Source organism: Glycine soja, chromosome 9 (genome assembly GCF_004193775.1).
Source record: "Glycine soja cultivar W05 chromosome 9, ASM419377v2, whole genome shotgun sequence".
Classification (NCBI taxonomy): Eukaryota; Viridiplantae; Streptophyta; class Magnoliopsida; order Fabales; family Fabaceae; genus Glycine; species Glycine soja.
In genome coordinates this window covers 7,784,084-7,797,492 of record NC_041010.1, presented here as the reverse complement: position 1 = coordinate 7,797,492, position 13,409 = coordinate 7,784,084, and positions in this window count along the sequence as shown.

The following is a 13,409-nucleotide window of genomic DNA, read 5'->3' as shown; positions in this document are numbered from 1 at the left end:
TACATTCTCTTATTAGCTTAAAATTTATTAAAAATGATAAAATTTTATTGATCTCACATCATATCTAATTATATTTTCTCTTGATTTTCAATAAATTTTAATCAACTAGAGAGAATGAGTTTGGATGAGTGTGCTAAAGAATATATTTTTAGCACTTTTGGTGAAGAGAAATGCTAGAAACATAGATTATGTTCAACAAAACATTTTAACTAGTTGAAAAATTTGTTTGATTGTTGGGTAAAGTTTTTTTTTTAGTAGTTTTTAATGTTTTTTGAAATGTTACTTGAAGTAATATTTTTTAAAATGTTAACTTTTAACTTTTTATATTTTATTTTCTTTTATCCTTAATAAATTTATCAAATTTTCTGATTATATTTTTAAAATAAATTATAGTTTTATTACTTTTATGTCATTTTACACTTTTTAATAAAATAGTTGTTTAGCTTCCAACTTTTAACTATTAACTAATTTTTCAGCTTCTAGTTAGCTTTTTAGTTAGTTTTACCTAACACTTATTTTAATAAACTAGTTGTTTAGCTATCAATTTTCAACTATTAACTAGCTTTTCCAACTTTTAGTTAATTTTATCGAATATAGTTATATTACATAGCACACTCGCTTAAACATAGTCCTATCAACTTTAATTTGTTGTAATGAAATAAGATAAGTAGAGAAGTTCATCATAACTTGGGTCCCAAAAGTCCACATCAAGTGCTTGGTAACAACAACAAAAGTTAAACATTATTTCAAAAATTGATAATACTTCTATTTAAAACAAGATTTTTTTCTTATGGTATATATGTTTGGGATAGTTGCAAAAATTAAATTATTTTAATAATTGATTACATTTATAATTAATTATTGTTACAATCCATTATAATCAGAATTAATTTTTGTTTGGATAAATTTGCTAGAAAAATGGTTTTAAGATAATTAATTTTGTATAGATGCAACAAAATAATCAGCTTTTATATAATAAAAGAGTACGAAAACAGCGAAAAAAACAAAAACAAAATTTATTGAAAAATAATCGTAAGCTACAAATAATCAGTTGTGTTTCCAAACATCTAAATTATTTCACAAACAATTTTTTTTATTGTATATGAAAACAATTGAAATGATAAATTATAATGTGTTCTAAAGATGTTCATATAAGTAATATTAAAATAAAAGAAAAGTTGTTCAAGATTAGTTGTCGATGATAGTACAGGTTGTAGTAAAGTACAATATATTGTTAGGACGCGTGCATATGCATAACTATTTGTAATTATATATCCAGAGTTTGAATAAATTCATTTTATTGAATAAATAAACAAGAAAAGTGTTTTAGTATAATTTAAGCACCTATTGAGGGAGGAGATAATCTACTAATGTAACAAAAGTGAACTTTATCAAATAACCAGATTAATTAAATTTTAAGTTCTTAGACATTTTTAAAATTTGATTTTTAATCTTTGAACAAAAAATTGACTTGTTAAAGTTTTTAATCTTTTATTTTATTTCATGTTTTAGCCTCTCCTTTTTATTTATCCATTAAATGATGATGTGATGGTTATTGACATGGCCATATGTTTTAAGTATTTAACGGATTTCATTTTTTATTAAACAATTTAAAGATGGTAAGTGATTTTTGGTGGTTAAAATCACTGAAAATACTTTCTATGCATGAAAACAAAACTCAGTTCATGCAATCCCTACACCAAATATTTATTACAAAAAATAGATCATATGAGGCACTACCGGTTGGTGAAATTCATGGAGGTGACAAGGTTTGGTATGGCGATCGTGAGTGAGAGAGAACTCGGGGTTAGGGTTGGGCTTGCAATGGTTTGAGAATTTCTTCAAATCTCTTCGCCAGCTCCATCATTCCCAGATTTATCGAGGTCTGTCATTCCGAGGCAGGGGGGAGGGCAAAATTTATGTAGAAATCTTCAACAGCACAAATCCAAAAAAGTTAAACGAGTACGAAAAAAATTCCAAAAACTTCATATATAGAAATTTAAAACAAATGCAAAAAGAAGATCAAAATTTCTCATGCAAGTTGAAATTCCTTCCTAATAGAGAAACACACAAGGAAACAGTTGATTCATTCAACAAAACTAGTAGGTGTCACATTTCCCGAATATGATAACTAAATACTAATTGGTCGCGAGCTAATATGTCACTCATCAACAAAAATGACAAAAAGAAAGAAACAAATAATTTCATGTCAATACAAAAAAGTACATAAATAAGTTGCAACATTCATGTCATCCAAGTACATAAATAAATTTCAAACATAAATAAACACCCAATGTTTTTAAAATAAATACAAGTTCACAAAAAATAACACAAAAAACTTCATAATTATTTTTAAAGAAAAAACAACACTCAGTTCAACTAAAGATTCTCTCGAATCAACCAAAAATTACTCTAATTTAATCAAAGACCTTTCTTATTCAACTTGAGTCACACTAGTTCTAATGTATTTTTAATTTTTTTAGTGAACCGGAACGGTGTGTTTTCGTCAAATATATCGATGTTGTTCTTAAAACACAAGAGAGAATAAAACTAATAGGTGTTATATTTCTACTTTATTCATGTCAATACAAACTGCAAAAAAAATTATACTTTAAAATAAAAAATAAAAATCAAATTCTGATAGTAAAAAATTATAAATATTTTATTTCTTATTTAACTCACTTTACAAAAGGATTAAAAAGAACATTTTGTGAATTCCAATGAGTAAAAGAAGCCACTTCAAATTTGGAGGATTAAAAAAATATAACTACCATGTGAGGGACTAAACACATGTTTAAACTTATAAAAAATTCTTAAAATAATTAAAAATAAAATTTAATCTAAAAATTAATTTTTTACTCTTTTTTTTCTTAACATTAAATAATTTATTAATTTTTAAAAAAGATTTATTGTATAAAAATGTATTTATTTTTTTCAGACAAAATAAAAGATTAAAAAAATGTCTTCATTTCCTCCTTTTTCATGTCTATTTCTCTCTTTTCTATTTTATTTAAAGCAAATATTGAGTTAAATTTACTTTTTAAAAGTTAGCAACACACCGCTTTGTTTGTTAAGCCTTTTGAGTATGTTCAATACACGGCTTTGTTTTAAGCTACTAGTTGATTTTTTACTATTCTATTTAAAATTCTACTATACCTTTTTATTCAATTTAAATATCCTCTTAAATTTTTTGTTTGCTTTCTGGAAAAAAAATTATATCTAATTTTAAATTTTTACACACACATAAATAATAGTCAACGCGTCAATTTGCATCACTACATCACTCTTTAAGATTTAAAATTATTTAAATCATATTAACTCTAATAATTATTTCATAGTTATACAAGTGAGAAATGTACACATCAAAATTTTTATTATGCAAATAAAAATTGAATGTTTAAGAAAAATTATAAAGAAAAAATAATTTTTTATCTTTTGTTTTAAAATAATAATATCAATAAAGTATTTAAATGTTACAAAAATGATTTTAAATAATATAATTCTAATAAATTTTATTTATTTTATTTTATCATTTTTTTAGTACAAAATTTAGAAAATCATTATCCTACTTTTTAAGATGATAGATAAGTTGTTAGAAATAAAATTAAAATATTAAAAATATTAAATATATTTTTTTATATTGTTTGACATTTATAAGTTAATTTATTATCTAGTCTTTCCAAATACTTTAAATTAAATTAGATAATTTATAAGTTTTTAATTAACTTTTAATTTTTGAGCTTCTAGTTTGTAACTTATAATTTTTCACCAATGAATTAGTTTATAAACTTTCAACTAACTTATCAATTAGTTTTATTAAATATAGTCTTGAACAAACATTTTGTTACTGACTAAAATGTATTGGAAATAAAACAATTCTATTGAACTTATGTCTTATTTAATAAGTTTTACTCTTTATTTTAATTTTTAATTAATTTTAATTGAAAGTAAAGAGTATAAGTAATAATTCTCCTTTCTTTTATATATAGTTAAGTATTAATTTTCAATATTGCGTCGTTTGTTAAGTATATAGTTATGTTTACTTTTCCTTAAAAATCAACAATAATTAAGACAAGTGAAAAGTGTCCTATATCTTTTAATTAAGTTGTTTGTTCACGATAAGAAAAAAATATATAGTTACGTTTATTTCGAGAAAATAACTATTTATTGATTATTTTTAAAGTATTGATTTAATTCTTAAAATTGATGCCGTTAATTATCATCTTGATCATTATTATGTTATTTTTACATGACTTTACATGTATTTAATTTTTATAATTATTTCGTGGAATGATTGATTATCATGTTATTGATATACATAAACACTTACAATACGTGTAATACTTGAGGCATATACAAATCTCTCAACCTCAATGTGAAACAAATTTTTGAATTAGCAATAAAATTTATCATAATTATTTTATTGAATAATAAATGTTGCATAGTAGAGCACAAGCCTAGCATTATACACTTGATGTTCCTAATCATTCTAAATCGAGAAATTTATCAACAAGTATTTGCAGTTTTGAACTATGTCAAAAATTAGTAAAAATAAGAAAACATCTGACTTTTGCTCTGATTATCAAGTGATTCGAATAAAATTGTGTTGAGTAAAAAAGTATCCGTAGTTTATCCCAAATTTTTATTCCAACTACTACAATTGAAAAATTCATTTTAACTACCAAAATTTATCTTATTCTAACTTTTTTTATAACCTCATTCGTATTTATAACTACTTTTATTGGTTTAACTATTTAAGTATTTTTCTAGACAAAAATATTTGAAACTTGTTCTCTAACACACTCTTTCAAATACATTCTGTTATTGGTTTGAAATTTATTTAAAATGTTAAAATTTTATTGATCTCACATCATATCTAATTATATTTTTTCCTGATTTTCAATAAATTCTAATCAACTAGAGAGAATGAGTTTGGATGAGTGTGCTACAGAGTGTATTTTTAGCACTTTTGGTGAAGAGAAATGCTAGAAACATAGATTATGTTCAACAAAATATTTTAACTAGTTTTTAGTTATTTTTACTAGTTGAAAAGTTTGTTTGATTGTTCGGTAAAGTTTTTTTTAGTAGTTTTTAATGTTTTATGAAATGTTAGTTGAAATAATATTTTTTTAAATATTAATTTTTAACTTTTTATATTTTCTTTTCTTTTATCCTTAATAAATTTATCAAATTTTATGATTATATTTTTAAAATAAATCATAATTTTATTACTTTTATGTTATTTTGCACTTTTTAATAAACTAGTTGTTTAGCTTTCAACTTTCAACTATTAACTAGTTTTTCAGTTTCTAGTTAACTTTTTAATTAGTTTTACCGAACATTTATATTTTAATAAACTAGTTGTTTAGCTATCAATTTTCAACTATCAACTAACTTTTCCAACTTGTAGTTAATTTTATCGAACATAATTATAATCCATAATACACTCGCTTAAACATAATTCTATCAACTTTGTTGTAAAGAAGTAAGATAGGTAGAGAAGTTCATCATAACTTGGGTCTCAAAAGTCCACATCAAGTGTTTGGTAACAACAACAAAAGTTAAACATTATTTCAAAAATTGATAATACACCTATTTAAAACATGATTTTTTCTTAGGGTATGTTTGGGATAGTTGCAAAAATTAAATTATTTTAATAATTGATTACATGCATAATTAATTATTTACAATCCATTCCATTATAATCCGAATTAATTTTTTTTTGGATAAATTTTCTAGAAAAATGGTTTTAAGATAATTAATTTTGTATTGATGCAACAAAATAATCAGCTTTTATATAATAAAAGAGTATGAAAACAGTGGAAAAAACTAAAAAAAAAGTTATTGAAAAATAATCGTAAGCTACAAATAATTAGTTGTGTTTCCAAACATCTAAATTATTTCACAAACAATTTTTTTTATCATATGAAAACAATTGAAATGATAAATTATAATGTGTTCCAAAGATGTTCATATAAGTTAACAGAAAACTAAAGGAAATGAGACAAATAAAATTGGTATAAAATTCTTCATTCAATATATCAATGATTACATTATTTATAGTAATGGGAATAGAATGGCCTAAAAGTTAGGAGGATAAAATGGAATCAAATCATATTCTCATAAATGTAATATATATGCTCATAAATATATGGAAGGAAAAATAAGGAAAGGAAAATAATGTTCTGCTGTCAAATAATTTAAGCTAGGATTATATGTTTCCTTATTTAAGCTAGGATTATATGTTTCCTCTATTAGTCCCCCACAAGATGGAGGTGCAAAAATGTTTTGTAACTGCAGCTTGGAAAAATTGGTGTTGAAGGATTGAGGAGGGAGAGCCTTTGTGAATATATCTGCAAGTTGATTTGAAGAAGGGACTGGGAGCAGTAACATGAGTCCAGCTTGAGACTTTTCACGGACTAGATGACAATCAATGTCCAAGTGTTTGGTGCGTTCATGAAAGACTGGATTGACAGCAATGTGAAAAGCACTATGATTATCACAGTAAAGTACGAGAGTCTTGGAAAGGGGAATTCGTAGATCTCTTAGAAGGTAAGAAAGTCATTGTAATTCACAAGTTGCAGAAGCAAGTGCTCGATATTCAGCCTCAGAAGAGGAACGTGATACTGTAGTTTGCTTCTTGGTTTTCCATGAAACAAGCGAATTTCCTATAAAGAAGCAATAACCAGTAATAGAGCGCCTAGAGTCAATACATGTTGCCCAATCAGCATCACTAAATCCAAGTAGATGAGGAGAGCAAGTCCTTGGAAAAAATAAGCCTTTGCCTGAACACCCTTTGAGATATTGAAGAACGCGAATAGCTGTAGCATGATGGGCTTTTGTTGGTTTGGACATAAATTGACTTAGTTGTTGTGTAGCAAAGGCAATATCAGGGCGTGTGCTTGTCAAATAGACTAGTATTCCAACTAGGCGTCTATAAGATAGGGGATCATCAAGAAAACCAGATGAATCATTATGGAGTCGAAGAGAACTATCCATAGGAGTGGAGGATGGCTTACACCCAAGCATACATGAATCTTTCAGTAAATCCAAACAATACTTACGTTGGCATAATGAAATTCCTTTATCAGAATGTGCAACTTCAATCCCCAAAAAATATTTCAATTTCCCCAAATCCTTAATGTGAAAATTAATGTGAAGAATATGCTTAATGCGTTCAATCTCAGCAAGGGAATTACCGGTTAGCACAATGTCATCAACATATACAATTAAAGCAGTAAATTCAGAATTATGAGCCATGATGAATAGGCTATGATCAGCATGGGCATGTGAATAACCACAAATCAGCAATAGATTAGATAATTTTTCATACCATTGTCTGCTGGATTGCTTTAATCCATAAAGTGATTTCTTCAATTTGCAACTCTGACTTGATGTGTAACCAAGCAAGCTAGGAGGGGTCTCCATGTAAACGTCCTCCCTGAGGTCCCCGTGTAAGAAAGCGTTGCTAACATCTAATTGATGGAGGTGCCATCGATTAATAGATGCTAGAGCAAGAACAACTCTAACAGTGGCCATCTTAACAACAGGGGAGAAGGTTTCAAAGTAATCTATGCCCTCAATTTGAGAGTATCCTTTTGCAACAAGACGAGCCTTGTGACGCTCAATACTGCCATTCAGTAGTCGTTTGATTTTATATACCCACTTGCATCCAATTGGTCGTACATGAGAAGGGGTTTGAACAATGTCCCAGGTTTGATTTAACTATAGAGCCTTGATCTCACATTTCATGGCATCACGCCAACATTGATGTTTCACAGCTTCATGAAAACTGGTGGGTTCGTGCTCAGATGATAGAGTCATAAGGAAATGGCGATGAGAAGGAGAGACATGAGTGTATGAGAGGAAACTCTGAATTGGATATGTGCATGTTGATGATGATTGAGCAGACTTGAGGGAAGGAATTTGAAACTGATAATCAGAAAGGTAAGAAGGAGGATGAGTGTCGCGGTTGGAGCGACGTGGTAAAGCATGGTTAGATGGTGGTTCTTGGATGTGTTGATCAATGATGTTGGGATTTGGTGTGCCGATTGTAGGAGGAGTTGAAGGATTTGGGAAAGGTGATGGTGAGCCATTGGGTTGGGGAATTTTTGGTTCAGTGTTTGTTGTGATAGGTGTGGATGGGGTAAATTGGGGTGTTGTAGGTAGCGTATGTGAAATTGGATCTATATGTAGTGTATGTGAAATTGGGTCTATATGTGAATGTGGTTGGGCTTCGCTAGTAGAGAGGTTTTGGTTTGTGTGGAAGGGAAAGAAAGATTCATGGAAAACAATATTTCTGGAAATGAATATTTCTCTTGTGTTAATGTCTAAAACAACATATCCCTTGGTACCATTTTGAAAACCTAAGAATGCCCCTTTTCTTGAACGAGGTTGAAACTTGTGAGTTTGATTATGAGTTGATGCATAGCATAAGCAACCAAAAACTTTGATCATAGAAAAATATGGGTGAGTTTTGTATAAAAGCTCAAATGGTGTTTTATAAGAAATAACAGGAGAAGGAACACGATTTATGAGGAAAACGACATGTTTTATAGCATAGGACCAAAAATTTGTTGGAAGTTTAGATTGAAACATAAGGGCCCTAGCTACGTTAAGGATATGTTGATGTTTGCGTTCCACTCTTCCATTTTGTTGAGGGGTATACACACAACTAGTTTGGTGAATTATACCCTTTAAAGAAAAAAAATCTTTAAGAAAAAATTCAGGACCATTATCGAATCGAATGCATTTAATTTTTGTTTCAAATTGATTTTCAATCAAATTAATAAAATTTTGAACATGTGTTTTCACTTCACTTTTTGATTTTAATAAAACCACCCAAGTATATCTACTAAAATCATCAAGTATAGTTAAAAAATATCTATGTCCATGAATTGATGATTTAAAAAATGGTCCCCAAATATCCATATGAATCAACTCAAAAATTTTAGAGCTTCTACTCGAATTAAGAGAATAGGGCAATCGTTTTTGTTTAGCTAAATGACAAATGTCACAAATTTCATTAGAATCTTTTGAAATAAAAGGGAATTGTTGATTTAAGACATTAAAACGATTACCAGATAAATGACCTAATCAAAAATGCCAAAGCTTGGAGGTATTGGTGTTGGTGGCAGTGATATTATTGGTAGATGGGCTTTTATCCTTTCCAACTATCAAGTGAAAAAGGCCTTCCTTCAAGTCAGCCAAACCAATTGTCTTCAACGTGCTCATGTCTTGTATTTCACAAGAAATTTTAGAAAGATCACTAGAAAAAATAATAGGACATGGAAAAGTATATAATAACTTTGGGATAGACAAAAGATTGAAGCTAAAATCAGGGACAAAAAGAACATTATGGATGATAAAATCTGGAGTGAATTTTATGCTACCCGAAATGTGGGCTTGGATAGTGGATCCATTAGGTAAATGAATCTTTACTGGTGCAATGGTAGAATATGTATAAAAACAATCTAAGGAACAAGTTATATGGTCTGTGGCTCCAGAATCATTTATCCATGGTGTCGTGTGTGAACTAAGAGTGTTAGGTGTGTGTGTGTAGTGGGAATAGAAAAAACAAAATGACTACCAAAATCAGAATTGTGAATTTGATTTGGGTTAGAATGAATGAGGTTGGCTTGTGTAAGAGTAGTCTCTGAGCTTGCACCACCAGGTCCAGAGGATTTGCTGAGAAGATTCATCAATTGTTGGTATTGGACCATTGTGATGTGAGACAAGGAAGGTGGTGGTGGTGGTGGAGTAAGATTGTCCTCACTAGATGAGCCGGAAGTAGCCATAGGAAGATGGCGACTGGAAACTTAAAAGGCTCTTGATACCATAACACAAAACTAAAGGAAATGAGACAAATAAAATTGGTATAAAATTCTTCATTCAATATATCAATGATTACATTATTTATAGTAATGAGAGTAGAATGACCTAAAACCTAGGAGGATAAAATAGAATCAAATCATATTCTCATAAATGTAATATATATGCTCATAAATATATGGAAGGAAAAATAAGGAAAGGAAAATAATGTTCTGTTGTCAAATAATTTAAGCTAGGATTATATGTTTCCTTATTTAAGTTAGGATTATATGTTTCCTCTATTATGTAGTATTTAAGCTAGGATTATATGTTTCCTCTATTATAAGTAATATTAAAATAAAATAAAAGTTGTTCAAGATTAGTTGTCGATGATAGTACAAGTTGTAGTAAAGTGCAATACATTGTTAGGACGCGTGTATATGCATAACTATTTGTAATTATATATCCAGAGTTTGAATAAATTCATTTTATTGAATAAATAAACAAGAAAAGTGTTTTAGTATAATTTAAGCATCTATTGAGAGAGGAGATAATCTGATAATGTAACAAAAGTGAACTTTATCAAATAACCAGATTAATTAAATTTTAAGTTCTTAGATATTTTTAAAATTTGATTTTTATTCTTTGAACAAAAAATTGACTTGTTAAAGTTTTTAATCTTTTATTTTATTCCATATTTTAGTCTCTCCTTTTTATTTATCCCTTAAACGATGATGTGATGATTATTGACATGGCTACATGTTTTAAGTATTTAACGGATTTCATTTTTCATTAAACGATTTAAAGTTGGTAAGTGATTTTTGGTGGTTAAAATCACTGAAAATGCTTCCTATGCATGAAAACAAAACTCAGTTCATGCAATCCCTACACCAAATATTTATTACAAAAAATAGATCATATGAGGCAGTGCGGGTTGGTGAAATTCATGGAGGTGACAAGGTTTGGGTATGGCGATCGTGAGTGAGAGAGAACTCGGGGTTAGGGTTGGGCTTGCAATGGTTTGAGAATTTCTTCAAATCTCTTCGCCAGCTCCATCATTCCCAAATCTATCGAGGTCTGTCATTCCCAGGCAGAGGGTAGGGCAAAATTTATATAGAAGTTTTCAACAACACAAATCGAAAAAAGTTAAATAAGTACGAAAAAATTCCAAAAACTTCATATATAGAAATTTAAAACAAATACAAAAAGAAGATCAAAATTTCTCATGCAAGTTGAAATTCCTTCCTAATAGAGGAACGCACAAGAAAACAGTTGATTCATTCAACAAAACTAGTAGGTGTCATATTTCCCGAATGTCGTAACTGAATACTAATTGGTCGCGAGCTAATATGTCATTCATCAATGAAAATGACAAAAAGAAAGAAACAAATAATTTCTTGTCAATACAAAAAAGTGCATAAATAAGTTGTAACATTCATGTCAATCCAAGTACATAAATAAATTTCAAACACAAATAAACACCCAATGTTTTTAAAATAAATATAAGTTCACAAAAAATAACATAAAAAATTTCATAATTATTTTTAAAGAAAAAAACAACACTCAGTTTAACTAAAGATTCTCTCGATTCAACCAAAAATCACTTTGATTCAATCGAAGACCTTTCCGATTCAGCTTGAGTCACACCAATTTTAATGTATTTTCAATTCTTTCAATGAACAGAGCGGTGTGTTTCGATCAAATATACTGATCCTGTTCTTAAAACACGAGAGAATAAAACTACTAGGTATCATATTTCTCAAATGTCGTGACTAAATACTAACTGGTCGCGAGCTAATATGTCATTCATCAACGAAAATGACAAAAAAAAAGAAACATAATTTCTTGTCAATACAAAAAAGGACATAAATAAGTTGCAACATTCATGTCAATTCAAGTACATAAATAAATTTCAAACACAAATAAACATCCAATATTTTTAAAATAAATATAAGTTCACAAAAAATAACATAAAAAATTTAATAATTATTTTTAAAGAAAAAAACAACACTCAATTTAACTAAAGATTCTCTTGATTCAACCAAAAATATTCTGATTCAATCAAAGACTTTTCCGATTTAACTTGAATCACACCAATTTTAATGTATTTTTAATTCTTTCTTTGAACGAAGTGGTGTGTTTCGATCAAATATACCGATCCTCTTCTTAAAACACAAGAGAGAATAAAACAATTTGAAGGTCTTGGCAAAGGTATGTTGTGTGCTGCGTTTGAGTACAGTGGAGTGAAATATTAGTTGAAGGAAGGAGAGAAACAAAATAGCTCTTAAAAACATTAGGCAAGTCATTTCCTACAGTTAAAAACAGTTGGAAAATGAACAGTAAAAATTCATAATAAAATAATATAATAATAAAATTAATGTCACATTATCATTTAATGATTTTAATTTTTATCATTAAATGATAACATGGCATTAATTTTATTATTATATTATTTTATTATGAATTTTTACGGTTTATTATGATTTAATTAACATATAATAATTCTTTGCTCTAACATATTTCAAGTCTAAGTCTCTTGGGAATGCAGTAACAATAAATTAAAACTAGTTTAAAAAACTTTGTTATTTGTAATTGTCCTATTATTTTTTTATCTATGAAAATTAAAAATTTATAATAATTCACATATTTTATTAATCAATTGAAATAGATTTCTTTATTTTACTGGTCCTAATTAACTGAAGTTGAAATAATTGGATGCCAAAGTGTGATATTTAGATACCGCGGCCTAGAAAAAACAGATGAAAACATCTTCTGAAAGTGAAAAGGAAAAATGCAAAAGAATAAGCCTTTTAGGTAGTTCAATTTATCCTGTACTGCATCAATAGTATATACATGAATTTGTATTGTAATGATCACCCGGATTCCTTTGGGTGGCAATTACAATGATCTGTCCAAATTAAAATGTCTTGTGTATGTTAGGCTTAAATAAGAAATTATTGAATTGCTCTGTTCAAGGTAAATTGCACTGTCTCTCCCCACTAAAGGAAAGATACTGGCATAATTATATGCATTTGTACTGGTTAGATTTTTTTTATTTATTTTATATAATGCATTGTCTCCATGCTAAAAGTTATTTTTTATTATTTTATATACTCAAGCTAAAATTAGTTACCCATCTTATTTTTTTTATATTGCTTTTTAAGTTTAAAAAAGTTTCATGTTCATCCTTTAAAGTGTTTATATTAGATTAAATCGATTGTTTTGATAATTTTTTAAACCAACTATATGTTAGTTTTAGCTGACATGATAAATATTGATTTTAATAAGGCATCTGTCACGGTTAAGTACGTCCCATCAAATTGACCAATTTAATGTGATAAAGTAACAAAAATATCAATTTAATTTTTTAAACTTATAAAGTTAAACTAAAATTAAAAAAAAAACAAAACAAAACAAGGGATACAAATACAGTACTGTAGCCTAAAATTAAACACGTATCGTCATAATAAGCTGAATTAATGCCAATCAAGTTTTTGCAAGACCACTGCATCGATTGTATCACCTGTGAAAGCAAAGTATGCTATATATATAACCTTAGCACAATTGAAAAGATGGATTAATTGAAGAGTCTTCACAAG